This window comes from Haliaeetus leucocephalus, unplaced genomic scaffold, assembly GCF_000737465.1.
Source record: "Haliaeetus leucocephalus isolate CR32 unplaced genomic scaffold, Haliaeetus_leucocephalus-4.0 Scaffold164, whole genome shotgun sequence".
NCBI lineage: Eukaryota > Metazoa > Chordata > Aves > Accipitriformes > Accipitridae > Haliaeetus > Haliaeetus leucocephalus.
In genome coordinates, this window is record NW_010972600.1 from 1,813,821 (window position 1) to 1,831,324 (window position 17,504).

Sequence of the window (17,504 nt, forward strand, 5' to 3'; positions counted from 1 at the left end):
GCGCTTAGCGCCACCCCCCCGTCCTCGCGGGGAGGGGCGGAGCCTGCTTCTGACTGACTGCTGTGCCAGCCAATGGGTCTTCGAGGTGAGGACGAAGGGCGGGCTGTGGAGGCGGTGGCGGGCTGAGGTGGCGGTTCGGCCCTGAGGTGGCGGTTCGGCACTTGTGGCGAAGGACCCTGGGGCGGTTGGAGGGAGGAGAGGGGCTGTGGTGGTTGTCGACCCTTGTGGAGGCGATGGGGGGGGGCTCTGGTGGTGGATGGGCTCTGTGGGAGCTGCGGCCTCTGTGGTGGTGGTGGTGGGAGCCCTGCGGTGGTACCAGGTTCCTGTGAGGGGAGGCGTGGTGGTGGTTGCCCCTGTGGCGGCAACGGGGGGGCCTTTATCCCCACTGTGCCTGCTGTGAGCCTGGAGCTGCAGCCGCTGGTTCTGTGGCCTGCCTGCCTCACGTTCCTGTTTGAAACGAGTGTGTAGGGTCTCATAGGGACGTAGCTTGGGTAAGGGAGTTATGCAGGGGCTTGAAGTGTTTTGAGACAGACGTGTTGATTAAGAAGGATCTGGTATTATAGTAATACCTGCTCTAGCTGTAATACCTATTATACCTGCAATACCTAATATAACGGCATGATAGCCAGAAAGCTGAGTTGCTATGAGGTGAGGGTAGTGGAGTTGGCCATGGAGATTCTCGAAGGTCAAGGAAGGTGAATGACACATGTTTATACCCATAAATAAACAGAAAGTTTTGGATTTGGGTGCCCTCATTTCAGCATCCTTTTATTAGCTAGCACACAACAAATCTCTTTTAAGATAACTTCTGTGTGTTGTAAAAAACATTGATACGAAAGGCTAGATACTCAGTCCCTCGTCCCTACTAAAGCCTTCAACTATAAGATTCAAATATGTATCTTCTTTTATAAGTAACTTTAATTTTATTCTTCCTTTTGGTGTAGGATAAAGCCTGGAACTGAAACAGCATGTACCAGATTTGCAGCTGTTAGACCGAAAAGATCTAGATGAAGATTGAAAAGCATCCTTGTCCTAGGAATATTGTGCACCAAGGAAGGGAAAGAATGAGTAAAGAGAATACAGGAGTCAGCACTTCTGCCTACAGACTGTTAGAGTTAATCTTTAGCTTTAAGCCTCTAGGAAGAATAGACTGTACCAATAGTTTATCATAAATGTATCCTAATTCAGGATTCATATTAAAGTAGGTTAACCCAACAAGCCACTAAAATCAAAAGGCAGAATGGAAAATTGATTGTTGAATTATGACTGTCACATCGGCTCCAGTTTAGCATGGTGACATCAAGGTAAGTCAATGTATACCCTTACAGAAGTTCTTCAGTTTTACAAGACAGTTCTAATGTTGAGACTCTTGGTTCCTAAGGGTGAAACACAACTCAATTAAAACCCGCCAGAAGTTTGGTTGGAAAGCATCCACGGATGAACTAAACTGGTGCTTTCTTAAAACAAACTGGAAATTAACTGTTTTGTAGTTCAGAGAAAAGCATAACTGTGAGAAAATATGAATTCCTACTTGAGGATGAAAGCGGAATTGAAGAAGAGATTTATAAAACCAGGTAGGCTGCTTGGTATGAACACTTATTTATTAATAAACAGAATGTGCTTGCAACATTTGGCTGGTTTACAGAATCCTCAGAAGTTCTGGAAACCGATCAAAGCTTTGATGCGCTGCTGGATTTCTTTCCCTGTCCCCTACATAATACAGAAAATAACAGTGCTTTTAAAGAGAAGTTGTTTGGAAAATCGCTGAAAATTGCAGGTCCTTAGCTCGCTATGCCATCAGAAGGTAAATTGGTCTTCTGATATGGAGGCACCAAGGACCGTTGGCCGTGTTCACAGACAAGATGGTGCTGCTGTCTGAGGTGCTGAAGCTGGAGGGCTGGGAGGAGATCCCCCACCACACGGGATGGCCTGCTCCCCCGTCACACAAGGCAAAAGTAGAACCAGAGTGAATCGGGTGTGGAAAACCTGCAGTCCACTTTGATATATTTTGATGAGGGATGAAACCGGTGATTAGTTGTGACCACTGTGTTTAAAAATGGAGACTGCAAATAGTCTTTATACCAATATAGAAGCATGACTTGTGAAGAGGGTACATTTGAATTTCATTGTATTATTGCTTAATTGTAGTTCACTGCATGCTGGAAACTCTGTGGACTGCTTTGGTGCTTCTAAAGATAAACATGGAGGCACATATGCAGGCTACACTGCAAAGCTCCTAGACAATATTTTTTGTGTAAGCCATGTTTTGTGAAAGTTCTCTCTTTTAAATCTGGGCTAATGCAGAGAGATGGCACTCTGACTCATTGGTCTTTACTGTTGTGCATTCAATATGAAATTTAAAAAGGTAACACTTCAGAAAACTGGAACACATCCTCTGAAAATGTTGCTGCTTTACCATTTTTATGCATAGTTAGAAGCTAGAATTCGCAGGACATACTTAGCCATAAGAAGCTATCCAAGAGAACAAATGTGGGTGAATTTAATTTTTAAAAGCATGCTTTCTGCTTGCTTCCATGAGCTAATAAGTTTAGCGTGATTATCTTGAAGGGGTGATAATGAAGGTTCCTGATGATTGTAAGTGTAAAACTGATGCATACAGCAGTTTAGGTGTTGGTAGAAATAACACAGTCCTGACTCAAAGTAATTGGCTTTGCCAGAGGACTTTCCTTGAAACTCATTTCAATTCCAAGACACACTAGTGCTGGGATTTGATAACATCCTCCACTCAGGACTGCACAAGAGAGGGCTGAAAACAAGCTGTTATGAAAAGGAATAAACTGATTGGTCTCTGCAAACTCCAAGCCATGGAGATAGTGCTAGAAAGTGTCATCATGACGTGGGGGGTTCAGAGCCAATCAAACTGAGTCTGAGGAATCTTTGCAAAACTGCTACTTCAAATGACAGGGCTGGATAAAAAAAAATGTGTATTTTTATCCTGGGATAAAACAATTCAGGTTAGGGGAAAATGAGTATGAAGCAGAGATCAGATGTTTTTGACAAAGAATGCTTAAGGAATGCTCACACATTACGCATCTGATGGTGGTATATCTATATAATAAGTACTGTGGTTAGCAATACATTAACATAGAGAACAATAAATGCAATCAGTAAATTTATTATGCATAACTTTCTTATCTGCTCTGTCACTTCACATCTCTGTTTCTTCTTTTCTTGTTTAATGTTCAGGTAGCTCATACTGTTGTAAAAGTTCTTCATTTTCTGTCTCTCTCTGTTTTTCCTTTTGCTTGTCTCTTCCTTAAAACAAATCTGCAAATGAAAATTCCATACAATTTTACCTAGTTTACCTAGCCTGAGTATTAGTAAATGGAAGAGCAAAGAATACCTGTTGTTGGTTTTTTTTTAAAGAAAAACTATTCCCCACTATACTATTTCAATAAAATAAATTTTTTATTGAAAAAAAATGCACCAAAAACGCAGCAACAAAGCAAAAATTTTTGAAGGCTACGAATTAGGGATTCCATTGCAGATGTTACAATTCTGCTCAGTTGCCACAAGAGGGACATAGAAGGAAAGCTAATGCAGCTCTGGAAAAAAAAAAGAACAGCTTGATGCAGCTACATAGCAACATACATTTTCCTTTTGTTTAGGAAGATGTTCTGGGATCATAACATTTCTATAGCTTCCTTCATCCCATATAAACCTTAAAAAGCTTTATAGACCTTAGAAAATGTGATAATAAGCATTAATAGCTAAAATGGATCTTCTCCCAGAACTTTACAATCTTTCCTCAGCTTTTTCCTATTGGAATGTCTGTAGTAGTGTCGGGACAGGGAGCGGTTGGGCTGGCTGTATTTTTGTTCCATCTCTAGCTATTGGACCAACAAGTATTGCAGCATTTAGTAGGCATGTGGAGAAGGTTATGGAGCTATTTTTGTTTATTTAATTTTCACAAATTAATGGCTGATGATGCAAATGTCGTAAGATCAGAGCTCATATAAATGCCTTTATGAATTAAAAGGACCATAAAATCCCCTTAGGTATATATTGAAGGGTTTATTGGGCTCTTGTGGAATTTTAAAAAAAGCGCAGTCCTAATATGCACTAGATTTAAAGTAACGCAACATGTATGTTTAAGTAAATCTGTATTTCCAGCTATGGTGAGACAGAGGCATCACTAGTCAGGCATGCTGCTTTCTGGGATCTGAACAATAATACTGTGAGAAAGGGCTGTTTTGAGTAAGGTGGAAATAAAGACTTTTTTTTTTTTTTTTAATTACAGCTTTATGGACTTCAGTCTTAATGCCTAAATTTATATGACAGGTATTTTAACATCACATTAAAAGATCTCTGTCAAGTGGTACTAGATTGAATGGTCATTTTTAAAAAGCCCTTTAATACACAGAATGTTTTCACAAACTAAAAGCATGTGAGAAAAGTATTATTGTGTAAATGTAAGAATTTCTCTAAGGTGCCAGAAATCTAAGTGCAATAGTAAATGCAACCTAACTTTGATTTCAGGAGTACGAGTAATATACTATAGAAGATTCACAGAAAAGGGCTATTACTCATTATCAAGGGAATCTCAATGCTTTTATCCTTCAGCAAATTGTGTAATATTTCTGTTTCAACTGGTTTACCTGCAGGTTCAATTGTGGCTATAAAAAGTGTTCCTGAAACAAGTCGTGGTTAGCTAACTTAAAACCATGAAGGAAAAGGAGGAGAAGATCTTGACATTTCTTCGGTGATCTTGAATCAAGAAGGTATTTAGATATTAAGGTGATGAGTGACATAAAAAGATAATGGCAATATTTGAAAGCCAGTAAATGAAACTAGCTGTAAACTCTGTACTATAAACCAGTTTTCTTTCACTGTCTAAGCTAAGTGGATACTAAAAAGCTAATAAACTGTGAAAAGGTAACTTAACATTAAAATACTAATTAAAAATACTTCATTTCAGTATAAAATTTGAAATCCTTCCCTCCAAAAATGTATTAAAAACCTTTCTAACTCCCACTCCTTGAAAATAGCTGAAGTGTGTGTTCATCTGAAACAATGCCACGTTAGCACAGAATCTGAATTCAAGGAACTAATGTAGGGGAAAAATCTTTTTATGAACAGAGCTTCTGGCTTTCTGCAGGTTTTTGGTTGCAAAAGTACTACATGAAGTGATCTACTTCTCTAACTGGCCACAGAAGTTAAAGATCACTAGCAAAAAGGCATACTTTCTAAAATCCCAGAAAAAAATTTTCTGGAATTGATGGATATATTGAAGCAGATATTTGAGAGTATCTGTTCCCTATTAAATCTGTCTTTGGTAGGAGTTCTGGAAGGAGCAGACTTGTTAAAAATATCTGTTTCTAAAGGGGCATCAACGTTTCTTTAAATGGGACTTCAAAACAGAGGTGGTTGTATCTGAACTTAAAAACAAATTTTGAAGCTCTTGATTGACTACAAAGAGTTTACATATTTCTTTGTTTTAATTTCTGGCAGTTATCCGAGGCAGATGGAGAAGCAGTGAGGTTATTTCAGTATAATGTAAAATCCAGTACTTCGCAAAGGGTTTTGATGTGTGTTTGACTCTTGTGTACTGGTGTTCCTCCCCCTGTTTTAGTGGAGAAAATAAGAGTGGTGAATTTTCAGGTTATCCCTGGTGTCTCATTTAAATTTATAAATAATCTGAGTTTTACCAACACAACTTCCAACGTGGTGACAGCTTGCTCTCTTAAAGCATTACTGCTTTACAGACATGTTTTTAACTTTTGGGGAAGGTAGCATGCACAGAGTTAAATATGAGATTGTTTTTGTAAAGAGTATCTTAAGAGAACAAATAATTTGAAAAACAGTATTTTTTGAGTCCCACCGTCTTTTTCTTTGCTTTTTGTTTAAGTGAATAACATACTTACATTCTCTACATATAAAGTAAATGCTTCCAAGTAAATCCTTCTTCCTGCTGTGGGAGAAGTCTGTTAATTTGGCATTTGTCTTAAAAATGAAATAATGTAAGTAATCCAATAATTAGGTGTGTTGCCCTTTGGGTTTTGCTGGGGGGGGGGCTATCTAAACACACATGTAAGGATGTGTGTTTAGCCATATAATGTGGCTACATGACTTACAGGAGTGGTTCAGATTCTTGCTGGATTAAACACCTGCATCCAAGAAGGTCTTTGTCCTGAAATATGAATCATTTAGTTTTCTGGTCTCCAGCTCTCAAGAATTATCCTCTCTGACTTTTTCATGGACATCTCAGTTCCTTTTGATGTGAAACGCAGAGTTCATCTTTTCATTGCAGATCTTAAAGTTTCAGAAAACAATGAGTGTAAGAACTTTCATACTTTCCTAGCAGCAGCTATAGGTAAGGCTAGTAATATTAACAGTTCCTTTTCCTTTATTTCTTGCCTGAAAAAAACCCAGATCTAGAATCGAGGGAGACCAAATGTATTAGGTGTTGCAGTTGTTTTGCTATCATGGAAGCCCTTCCATTAGAAAGCCTGTATTTCTGATGTCTGGGGGTGAGTGCAGGGCAAGAAGAGGTTGGGTGCCTGAACCAGGCTGGTTTCAGGATGGAGAAGCTTACTTGAAGTGGAAAGAATGTTTTCTTTGCAGAATGTTGTGGATTTGAGGAGGAACCAAGCCAGTACTGAACACAGGTCATGAATGGTTACAGTGTAGCTTTGTAATGCCTTCCCAGAAGTCATGAGTTCCTTGGAAATGTACCCAGGCCACTGGTGGAATTTCATCAAACAGCATATGAAAAGATCAAGAGGACAGTGGGGTCCCAGATTTTAACAGTACTCCTGAGAGCGAACGTTTCAGTTGATTATACCACCTGCTTCCTAAAGACTGGGCTTAAAATACAGGGGATTTGCCCCTACTTGCTTGAAACAAGGTTTACCACTACCAGATTGATGTGAAGGAGTGTTTCATGTAGTTCCTTTGCTAAGGGTTTTCCCTTTCTCAGTACAGTTTCATAGCCTGCTCCTCAGCTGCTAAGTCAGGGCAGAGGTGGAGCGATTGTCTCACCCCAACCTGGTGGTGCTGGTTACTGAGACTTCCTCAGACTGGACAATTTAAGACCCACTGACCTGCCTTGGGAGCAGCAGCACCCTGATGGCAACACCTCGGGACCTTCTCTGGACCTGATCCAATCTGTATTCTACTGCCAGGCTTTCAACAGCACTTCCAAATTAACTGCCCAGCTAGCCTTTGCTTTTGGCTTTTCCATGTGCTATGTGAGGAGGCGGAGTTCCCACTGTGGAAGGCAGCCAGTGTGACAGCGAGTAAATAAATGGAAAGGTGCTGGAAGAGCTATGAAAAGATAGAGAGATACGGAGTCTTTCCATGCTCTTCCTTCCAGTGTCATGCAGACCAGCAATTATCAAGTGGTGCCGTTTGAGATTCACGTTGCAGAAGCTGCTACAGGTGCCATAATGAAAGTGGAGTCTGCTTGAATTCCTGGACCCTGAGCAAGGCCCATGGCAACACTATGAACCCATCGTGGAGTCTGGAAACTGTGAACTGGGGCTGTTTTTACTAAAAAGGTAATTACTGAGCTTGATTTATGATCAAACAGAAGTTTTCAAACGGCTTCTCAATTCTGGTCCAGAAATCCTTGAGCCTTATGTCATACGGAGGAAACCCAAAACACAGAAATTTTTTTATGTAGTTGTTAGCAAATGTTATTAAGAAAATGAAATGTTGAACTAGATCCTACGGCCTTTATTTCAGCTTTAGTATGAAGACAGAGCAAAGGTGCTATGGGAAGCTTGCTGGCAAGTAAGTGGTGTTCCAATCTCAGACAAGACACTAACATATTAGACCACCTTCCTGGCAGCAGATCAGTATATGACTGCTGGAGGAGGTGATTGCAAAAGGGATGTGAAGGAGATCTGGAGAGCAGTAATTCTAAGCAGCGCTTTAGTAATGATGTCATTTAAACAAAAAAGTAATGTTAAACATTGGGCAATGAATTCCTTTGGATCAAGAGCAACAGAGGGCCACTAGCCAAGATGCAGAAGAACTTCTACAGCAGGAGCAGTTTCACTGTGTAATAAAGAGCTTGTGGAAAGTCCAAAGCATGCAAGGTCATGATGGAAAAGCCATATTAGAATAATCCTGAGGAGTGGCAGGATAAATAACACAGTATTTTCTATGAGCATGAGGGCTTACTAGGAAATGGAGGGGAGGAAGGCATTATAATGCTAGTCAAATAGTGTATTCACTCGTGATCAGTCCATGTGTCTTGAAGTCAGAAGCCAAATCTTGGGCTAGCTGGAGCACTGGAACAGCCTGAATTGTTCCTGTGATCCCAGACTGATCTTGAACTTTTCTCTTAGGGCTCAAAACAAATCCAGTTACAGCCTGCATCCACCTCCTTTACTGAGGAAGCAGAAAGGCTGAAACAAAACAAGGTGTATTTATTATTCTTGTGGACTTGACAACTTCATGAACATCAGGAAACATCAAAAATATCATTTAAAAACTGTGTTATTACAGGTTTTTTCTTTATAGGATGACTCATTATGGTGCTGCAAGTGGTCTGAATTGATGGATCAATTAGGCTAGGATATAGAGATTAGACCTTTACTAGGAAGTACATACAGTTTTAAACAAATTCCCACTGAATTCAGCTATGAATAGCTGAAGGCCTGGTCAGCTTTGTAGGAGGCTGCACATGCCTTGCTCCTTTTTTCCCTTTTTATACCATTTGTTCCATATTCCGCTAGAGGCCACCACAAACCTCATCTGAAAAAAAAAAAAAAAAAAGAAAAAGAAAGGGAGGGGGCACCTGCAGTACTAAATGGCAAAAGCTCCTGTTTTATAGGGAGATTTAGAAGTGGAACTTGGATCTCCCTAGGAACAACTTCTCTTCCCGATGTGTTAGGAGTAACTCCCAGATGTGACTTGAAGCCAGCAAATGATCTCAGGCTGTGAGATCAGATTTTGCTGAGTATACAGGGTTAGACATGTTCATTACTCTTTCCAGAAGATCTCCTATCCAAACCATGCATTGATATTTGATTTCCTTGGGAAATATTGGCTTAATGGTAGCTTTTACTGCATTTGTGTATAGAGACTCAACATTTCAACATTGTCTCCTGCCTTGCCAGTAGAAAGTTGCTTTTGTCATTGCTATTTATGCACCTGAGGCGTGGGGTTCCTGGAATTGTGCGCGCTTTCCTGGAAGAAGTGTTGAAGGGTGTAATGGCTTGTGCAGAAAGCATTCAAAGACTGAAAAGATGTCAAGGAGAGACAAGGCAGCTGGAGTTTAGGGATAGCTCTTGGATTCCACTCTCATTATAGGTATTTCTCTGGCCATCATTGTCTCAGGAACTCGATGTCGCTTACACCCAAAGTGTTTTGGCTTGAATAAAGGTTAATGGAAGAAACTGACTGCTGTGCTAGCCAAAAGCAATTGGCCTTTATTGAAGGAAGCATTGCAAAAATACAGAGGATCAAACTTCTAGTTTCCATGTGGAATTAAAATTAGAGCAATTGTGACCATCACAGTTAGGCTACACATGTGCCCTTGCAACCTTTGGATGGGAAGAGCAGTTTAGATGAAGCAAGGACTTACTCTGGATCTTTACACAGACCGTGATACTGAAAAATATTGTGAAAAAGAGTAAATTTGCTTTTGTGGCTGTTTTTCAGCTTTGGGTGGGGTCAGGAGAAGGAATTGCCAGAAATCTCCAGAGCCAGTTCATTCCTGTGAGATTTCTGGTCTGATATTTTCTTGAAAACTCAAGAGGTTTGGATTAGTCTCCAGACTCCCATCTTTCTGGAGAGCTTCCCACCACTTGTAAGCCTTTGTACACGCCATTTTTCCATTTCTCTAGGGGTGAAATAAAAACCAACCCATAGTCTGGATGATGTTGAATTTTCCTCTGAGTTTATAAATGATGTACAAAGAAACACAAGTTTTGGATAAAGCCAGTAATCTTCAATGTCTCAAAGCTTATGAAAATAAAATGTGCATGTGAAAAGAGATGTACAATAAGATGAACTGACAGTATGTGTGCCAGGAAAAGCACACATTTAGTAGCCAGTGGCTTCTTTGTTTCCACAATCCGTGAGGTTGGTGAAACAAGCAGTTTCACAAATGAAACTGTCTAAGGCTAATAGGCCTCCTAAATTGTTTCTTTTGACTTGCACCTGTTAATAACTTTCTAATAGTCTGGACCAGGTAGCACAGATGTTCCCCTTAGCATTGCAAAAGCTGCAACTCAGATAACATTTCGGAGTCGTACCTGTGTGCTTTCAGGCCTGAGTAGGGAGATACTTCTGGGTGAGAATAGCTGAGTATTTAACATTGTTATCTAACCAAACGTGAATGAGGGCTCAGCTGCCTGGCTCTGTGCTATTATTTCCATTTGAAAATTCATCTTTCGTATTGTATGACATCTCTCTTTTGAGAGAGACAAAGTGCTCCTGCTTCTGAGGACGATACCTGTCCTTCCCCACCCCCAGAGCGTGGGCCCTGTGAACATCTTTGTCTATTCATTCCTATGACAGCCGTAATTATCTTTGACAGAAAGCCTATGGAACGCCTCAGGCAAACACTGGAAGGGGGACAGCAGTGTGGAGAATATACTGCCTTGTGATATGATGGGGTCTGTCTAGAAGACACTGGGATTGTCATTCTCTGCTCATCCTTGAGGAGCTCACATCCTTTTGTGGTCAAGATTTTGGGAACAATTAATGAAGGCATAAAAGGCAGTTTCCAGGAAGAAGATTCAATCTTGTTTGCTCGAAATGTAACAAAAGTTATTAATCAGTTGAAGTGGGCTATAAGCAAAAAAGATTGAGAGAGTGTTCTGCTCTACCACCATCATAAGAGGAAGAATGATTTTTGTGGAATACTAAGGTTCTGCTATAATAATAAACCCATTTTCTGTTTTCATATTCAAGATTCTCATTTTATGTATGGATAATGAGACTTTAGAGAACAGCCTTGACAATCTGCTGGTGCTTCCTATATCCCTCTATTCTTTGTGCCCTCCATGAATCTCCTAGTCATCCTGATTCCACAACAATCGAAGAAAGCGCCTACACTTGAAGAATTTTCATTGTAATTCATAAAGGCTTTCCCCCCCGTTTCCCTTGTGTAAGAAAAAGTCATATTTCTGCATGCAAGTCTTAAACTACTCATATTAAAACTGAACTTAAGTGTGTAGCCTCTTCCTGAGATGAGACAAAGAGTATTGCATTTAGTGATCTTTTCTCCCTTTTCTGTCCCATCCAGTTTTTTGAAGAGTTGAGTCTGGAGAAAGCAACAGTCAGGCTTCTGACCTCGTGCTTTCAGCATCCCCATAGCCAGTGAAGATGTGAGGGGGGACTAATACAGTGTGACCTATCCTTTCTTCCTCTTCGTACAAGTTAACTCTAATTTTCAAGAGTGAAAAGGTTTATGTATCCTGCAAACAGCTGACTGCAAATTACATTTTTACAGAGTACCTCAACAGTGGTCTTTTGATTGCTTGTGTCCTGAAAAGACCTGATTGCTTGGTGCTGGATTTGCTTATTTCCAGCTGTTAAATCACACTGGATAACTTCCTTCTGGTTTTTGGTGGGGTTTTTTTAAGTGTAAGCAGTAGAGCTAATTGCTATGGAGGGGTTATGTGAGAAAGAGCAAATGGGAAGAAAAAAAAATGGCCCCTATTGCAGTCAGTAAGAGAGGAAATGTCAAGAGAACTATCATTAATCTTGAATCAACACTTATTAAAAAACTACAGCTTTTTGCTGCATGTATCCAGGAGACCTGAACAGGTTTGCTTAATATAACTTCTGGCATGGAAAATTTCTCAATGTTCCCTTGAGATGTCCACAGAAAAGACAGCTTTGTGGTCTGTCTGAACACAGTTATTAGAACTACTGGTCCAGCTTGTTGGGAAAGGTAACTTACCACTTCATACTTCTGAGGCAGAATAAACTGTGAAGTTCACATTTTCTCTGTGGGCCTTTGGGATGTGACCATAGAAAGCACAGTTCTGTCTCCCATGAATGGATGCTAACCATTCCTTGGCTCTCTGTATAAAAAGCAAGGTTTTCTCTGGAGTCCCAAGCCAAATATTTCCCTTTTTTTCTGCTGTTCTGCACTCTGTTATGTATTTGGCTGTGCTCTCTGTCCCAAAGGTGTCTATGTTCTGGTGGTATTAGGTATGAATAGATTGTCAAGTTCCTTGGGATCTTCCTTGCTGAAAGGCATGATGGAAACTTGATCTTTTTTTGAAGCTGCATGTCAAAAGGCTAATGGTATGTGCCAACTTGTGGGTTGAAGGCAGTAATTTGAGGACAGCAAATACTCATCTATGTCATGCTTGTATATATGATACAGAAATAGTATTATTCATACACAGTATGTGCATTTATGTATAGCTACTGAACTAATCATGTGCAGACAGCTCCAGCAACATATCAGAGTAGATTTCCAGGGTCCCTCAGGTTCAGTGTTCTGCCTATGAAGAGGTCAAGGCCAGATGTTTCTTTTGAGTTAATAAGTCTTGGTACATGATCAAATCCAAGTCAATGCTCCCTAAGAGAGGTCCCTAGACTATTAAAAAGTGTACGTGCTGTCTGCCCACCTACATGTGTGATCTCAGAGCACTAAGCACTTCCAGTCCCTTCTGTAATGAGACAATTCCTGTTTACACTCCCGCTGAAGACCCCTGGATTACACAATAAGAAAGTTTGACCACGGAGATGAATTATATATATCATTTAGGGGAGAAGAAAAACCAGTCTGCTTAGAAGAGCTTCTGTTTTTAAGGTTTGCCATCCCTAAGAGTTTTGGGAAGTGACTTAGTACATACTGAGCAACGAGTGAAAGCAATCAGTAAAACTGTGTTATTGTCATTATGACTCTGGGAGGTGTCTTCTAGTAGCAAAAACCAAAAAGGGAGACTATGGCCAAAGCAGTTTTTCTGAAGAAAACTGCATACTCTAAGCATTAATGATACTCCCAACAATAATTCCCAGCAAGACGTGATGGCTTAACCATCGCATCAGTTTGCATCCCTCTTGGTCAAAACAGCCTTCAGTCTTCTCCTTTTTTCCAGTACAATTCAGTTAATTATTCCCAGATCCCTCAACGAGTCTGAGCTCCCACTGGCTCCTGGAGCTATAGTAGCTCATTGTTGCAAATGAGCTTAATCCAGTGTTAGAAATCTTTATTGTCCCTAATAGAAAATGGCATGAATAGTAAAGGAAAAAATGTGAGATGTTTCCTGTAAGGTTTTAATAACCCTCCTGGGTGTATGATTACAACATATGCTGAGGAATAGTTTTGAGCAGGGTGGTGGTGGGGAGAAGGAGCTCTGGCAGCATTGTACACCCCCATCTGTAAGCCTCATTATAGTGAGCTGCTTGAGAGGAAGGGAAGGATGGGAGACAGCTCTTCTTGATCTACACATGCCACTGCTTTTTGGCCCCTTGGGCTTCTATTTGTCATAGTTTGTCTTTGGCAGGCTGAAGTGAGGGGTAAAGCAAAACTGAATGAGGGCCGATACGAAATTTGTGGGTCCTTTGATTGGCCTCCTGCCCTCAGTTTTGCAAAAAGCATTTTAGTTCCAGGTGTCTAAGTTCTCTTCAGACAGGATTACGTTGACACAATGTCTCAGGCATTTTGGAAGGGGTAGGATTATCAGTTTGGGACCCAGGAGTGCGGAACATTTGACAGTGCTGACCTTTCTGGAGACAACAAATTAGATTATCAAAACTCAGCAAGCCACTGGGAAGTTCTGGACCATATTTTAAATGAAGGACAACATTCAGGGTGATCTTGTAGCCCTGTCTCTGGATAGACCTTGGACCTGTATTATGGCTTTGTCACCAGTCCTGTCACTGGCCTTGTCTCCTGCTGTTCCTAAGTAGACTCCCTGGATGGAACTACTGATAACCAAGTAATCTAGTACCTGAACAGTCTAGGTTAGCCTCATTCATGCTTCCTGCTGCTCTCTGAGTATTGGAAGTTCAGTATCACATCTGTGATGAAACTGAACTGCAGTGTTCTTTCTGTGCGCTTAGACACTTTTTATTTGTTGCAGGGCTATAGTTGTTTGATATTTTCTTCTCTTGTAAAAGTGCAGCTTTTCTTGCTGATGCTCCTCAGAGTTCCTATGTCATCGTGTGTCGTTCTCAGCCAATGTGGGCAGAATATGTCACTTCCAGGAAGATCAGCCACTTACAGTGGTGGTAAGGCTGCCCAGACAATATGTAGTATCACTTATTTTAGATGAATGCGCCCGTGCATTTTTTTTTTTAGTATCTTTTCCTGCCAATGTTTGTGAATGAAGATTCCCCTTCTTCAGAGAAGAAAGGCAGTTTAGTTATTACAGTGCTGGCATGAGCTTTGGGTTTCCAGGTTCAATTTGCTTGCATGGTGTGACCTAGCGCAAGCTGCTTAGCTTCTGAGTGATTCAGTTCCATGTCTGTAGAGCAGGATTCTTTCTTCCTCAGAAGAGTAATGTGGCAATGAAAAGTCAGGCCATTTAGCACTCTCATGGTTGGTACAAATTGGTTATCTTGTTTGGAGTCTCATTAGAGAGATCAAAAACCAAAACAACTTTGTGGGACAGGAGCTGCTTCGGACTCTTACTGGTAGCTTCCTAGGTCAGGTCCAGAGGCACAGGGAATCTGTCCTACTGACACACTTAGAAATTTGCAGACTAGCACCTTTCTTTTCCCCCTACCCCAGCATTCACTGAACTGAAAAAAAAAATAAATAAAAAGGAGGTGGTAAAGTCTGCAATTTCTTGATATGTTTGATGGCTTACAAATGTCTCCTACTTAGTAAGTGTGCATTTATTGTGTTGGCTGTTCAACAGCCAAAAATATTGGAAAACCGCTACTCAGGTCATACTGGTTCTGGTTACTATTTTTGGTTGGGGGTTAGGACCTGAGGATAAAACAAAGTTTGAATGTGTTCTTGGCTCATCAGTCTCTTTTTTGTGGGATTCCTCGCTCAGACATTGGAAGGCATCTCTGCGCCTTTTTTCAGAAACCATTTTGCAGCTATTTTTATACACCAACATTACAGTGTTTTTGGTTTGTTGCATTCAAAACTCTGAGAAAATGTTTAGGTAAAACCCGATGTTCCCTTGAAAGTCAGCCTTTCATACGCAGAAAATATAAAAGTCTATTTCTATTAGTGTTTCTAATTTCTAATAGTGTTGAAGCAACAAGTGGGAAGTTGACCCTTCAGGAACTCCACTCTTACTTCAAGGAAGGCCCCACTTTCTGTGGTATAAGGCAGTAGCTTCCTCCCAGGAGACGTCCCTGTCACAGTGCGCCAATTGCTGTGACACTGTGGTGGTGGCCCAGCGTTATGTCATTCTGCCTATTGCGACAGCGAGTTGTGTGACTCTTTTTTTTAGCACATGTAAATGGCTTTACTGACATTAGTCAAATTCCATTAGTAGGGTAGAAAACAACAAGAAGAGTGAATGATAAAGTTAGCATAGTGCACAATGGAGCCATGCCCATTTATTATATTTTGCAGGCTTGATTCTCTGTCATTGCATTTTGCCATTGATTAAATGATAAAAACATTAAAAGTACTTAATAATAAGTCTTCAGTGACCTTCAGTGCCTTGCTTTCCTGAGGAATTTGAAGTTAGAGACATAAAACAGATTGCAGCAAGCTGTAACTCTTCAAACATGTAACAAACCACAACCTATTTATTCCATCTTGCAATGAATGATCCATACAGGGAGCGGATGGTGATGTTCTTACTTATTGACTGATGGATTTTGTGTCTAATATTTGCATCGCTCTAGGTGTTTATGTCAAATAATGAATCTGTCTTCCATAAAGCATTGATACCTAAACGTTGTTACCTCAGGACTGCAAATAGCTCTAAGTAGATCATTTAGGAATCCTGTTTGTTGAGATTGTGTTTTAGCAACGGAGGAAATAAGTATTTGTACATAATCAAGCTGTAAAATTATGTTTTGCAAACTTTTGAAAGTAGGTTTTTGTTTTGTCTGGAAGCACATAGTAGAAAGGTAGGACAAGACTGAAGATTCTGCTGGCTGCTGGGCCTCAAACTTCAGTGTCCAGTCCTTTTCACAGTGTGTATCTTTGGAATTTGCAAATGTTAGACAATAGCATTCAAAATAAGTACAAGCTGAAAAAAACTGCTGTGAAATTCTGATGTATTGGGGTTTTTACTGATCTACTCATGAGTGAAATATGCAGGGTTGGTTCAACTTCAGTTGTAATCTAGCAGTTCACCACAATAGATAATGTATCTTCTGAGTCAGATAGTTTATGTATTGTGACAATTAACAAAAATCATGACTGATTAAGAGTTAGTTGAGACTTCAAGACTTTTATTTATCTCAGAACTGACTAACTGTTGACAGTCTGCAATGACTATGATCATTTTTCATCTCTACGTTTCTATATCAGTTGTATAAAACCTGGAAGCTGCATACATTACCAGGCTCTTTTACAAAAGTATAGAATTGACATGCAAGTTTTCAAATATCTAGTGCTAGTTCAAAGAAGGGGCTAATCTGCTCTTTGAGTCTATGGTGAATAAGAAAGAAGCAATGGGCTTAAATAGCATCCCTCGGAAACATTTTCTAAAAGTGGGAATATAAAGCACTGGAAGGCTGCCTGGGGTGGTTGTGGAATCTCCATCGCGGGAAGCATTTAAGAACAGGGTAGAGAAGTCTTTGTGAAGAGTGCCATTGGTACTATTGATCCTGTATTGGGAGGAAAAGGAGGAGATGTTTTTTGAAATCTTTATTGGTCATGTTTTATATAATTTGGGTTTTTATGGCCATAAATATATAAGAACCATTGTAAAACACTTAGCATACCATTTCAGAGGGTGTAGATGTTTTTCACTTATTTTTAGAACTTGACCTTACAAGACTGAAAAATAACTTTTTCCTTCTGACTTTTGTCCTTCACTTGGCAAAGATTAGTTAAAAACAGAGATGGAAAATATTTAAACTTTAAACTTGTATGAGCTTTTCTTTTTGTTGTTTGTTTGTGTGCTGGTTTCATTTGTGATGTCAACTCCCGACAGGGAAAAAGGTGTAACTAACCTGGCACTGCGCAGAGTGCAAAAACACTTTTACACTGAAGCCCAAATAAACACTATCTGCTGCTCCCTTCTTTTTTTTTTTTTTGATCAGTAATGCTTAAAAAATTATATTGACAAATGTGGAAGGTGTTTCCCCATCAGATAATAACAAGTTCATATATATCAGCTACTTCTGAATTTGCCCTTTTTAAACAGACAGAGGGACCCAGAAATAACCAAGCCATGACCAAACAGTTTCTGATCTGCTACTATGTGTTTAAGCTGCATTAGAGTGGTGATTTACAGGGATTTCTAGCCCTCAGATCTGAATATAGAAAGGTATAAAATGAGTCCAAGGAAAATAAAGGTAGGAATGACCTCACCCTGTGGAGACACCATGTCTTGCTCAACTTAAGAAAGCTCTGTAGAAACTAGGTACATTTTAATTTGTACAGTTATTTAGCTACTGTCAATGAATAGAAATGATTC